This window comes from Solanum pennellii, chromosome 8 (assembly GCF_001406875.1).
Source record: "Solanum pennellii chromosome 8, SPENNV200".
NCBI lineage: Eukaryota > Viridiplantae > Streptophyta > Magnoliopsida > Solanales > Solanaceae > Solanum > Solanum pennellii.
This window is the reverse complement of record NC_028644.1, coordinates 1,717,660-1,719,932: the sequence shown is the minus strand read 5'-3', so window position 1 is coordinate 1,719,932 and position 2,273 is coordinate 1,717,660.

Sequence of the window (2,273 nt, the reverse complement as noted above, 5' to 3'; positions counted from 1 at the left end):
TATATATAGACACACACACACACGCACGCACGCACACACACACACACGCACACACACGCACGCACGTACGCACGCGCGCGCGCGCGCACACACACACACAAAATTAAATTTAAATTTAATGAAAAAAACCTAAAGCTAAATTTAGCTAATAAAAATAAAGATTAGAAGTTTCAATTTAACACGTGTCAGATAAAATTTGGTGTATGATTGCACTTCTTTTCTCGCTATTGAGGGTGACTGAAAAAAAGAGTTATTTACAACACTTTAAAATTGTTTAAGGGGATACTAGGAACCCATAAAGTATCTTTTTTTTTAAAAAAAAAGTATTGCTAAACGGCAAGACATTTTTTTGGCATGAATTGACAAGATAGGGGTAAATGATCAAATAGCCCTTTGGCTCCAAAATCGCTTGTTTTTTCCCCACCAAAAAGAAAATAACTCTTGACTTTTTCTTAATTTATTTACCTTGTCTTTTACTTTACTTTTTCTTCTTTACTTCACTCATCAGTTTGATTTTATTTTGTTGATTCATTTTTTTTTTTAAATTTTATTTTATTGTTAGATTTATGTAATTTTAACAAGGTGGATCCGAATAATCAGTATAGTCAATTAAATGAAGTATTGAATAATGTTTTGGGGTTAGATGAGGATGATAGTTTGTTGTCCCAAAATCATGAAGATTCTGATGTTGCACACGATACGCCTGAAAAAAAAATGAAAATTTTTTCGTGACCTATAGACTTAAAAAAAATTAAAAAAATACCTGAAATTGGGGACCTAAACTTAGATTCGAACTCCTGATATATACGCTATTCATTTAACCTTTACCTATTACGAAAGAAAATGTATTCATAATTACGAAAGAAAATGTATTCATTCTCTTTCATATTAGTTATTTATTGAATATCACTAGTAAATTTAAAGTGAGATATTATCATTAAATATAGTCTAATAACTATTAAACTGTGAAGATAAATTGATCAAAGGTTGACATGTACCATAATTAATTGTATTACCCAATTAAAACTTGATCACACATATATAATCACATTCAATTAACTTATTTTTGTGAGGGAGCATGACTCATATAATACTATATCCATTACATTTATTTTCATCGTAATGATTCGACTTATAATAATGAAAAATCTTCAATTTTCGTGAAATAATCCAAATATAAACTTTTACAATCTTATTTACAAAATAAAATGAATTTAAAAATTATTTAAATTCTAAAAGTTTCAAAGAGTCTATTTTTTTTTTAAAAAAAGACCTAAAATTGGGACATAAACTAGATTCGAACTCGTGAGCTATAGACTATTCGTTTGAGCTTTAACCATTCATGTTGCAATATCATTCATTCAAAATTACGAAAGAAAATATATTTACTCTCTTTCATATTAGTTGTTTAATGAATATCACTAGAAAATTTTAAATATAATATTATCAATAAATATAGTCTCATAACCCCTGATACATGAAGATAAATTTATTATAGATTGACATGTACCGTAACTAATTGTATTATCCGATTATAACTTGATCATGCATATATAATCACATTCAATTGATCTAATTTGTATTTTTGAGAGAACATAACTCATATAATACTATATCTATTGAATTCATTTTCATCATAATTATTTGACTTATAATAGTGAAAAATCTTTATTTTTTGTAAAACAATCCAAATATAAACTTTTACAATTATATTAAAAATTATTTAAATACAAATATCTTCAAAGATTCTAATTTTTTTAAAAAAAATACCTAAAATCAGGACCTAACCTAGATTCGAACTCGTGATCTGTATTTTGAGAGAACATAACTCATATAATACTATATCTATTGTATTCATTTTCATCATAATTATTTGACTTATAATAGTGAAAAATCTTTATTTTTTGTGAAACAATCCAAATATAAACTTTTACAATTATATTTATCAAAGTAATATAAAATTAAAAATTATTTAAATACTAATATCTTCAAAGATTCTAATTTTTTTTTAAAAAATACCTAAAATCACGACCTAACCTAGATTCAAACTCATGATCTGTAGCTATTCGTTTAACCTTTAACCATTGGTGCTGCAATAACATTCGTTCATAATTATCGATGAAAATTTATTTAGTCTCTTTATTGATCAAAGGGTGACATGTACCATAACTAATTGTGTTATATCCAATTATAACTTAATCATGCATGTATAATCACATTCAATTGACTTGTATTTATGAGAGAGCACAATTCATATAATACTATACCCATTA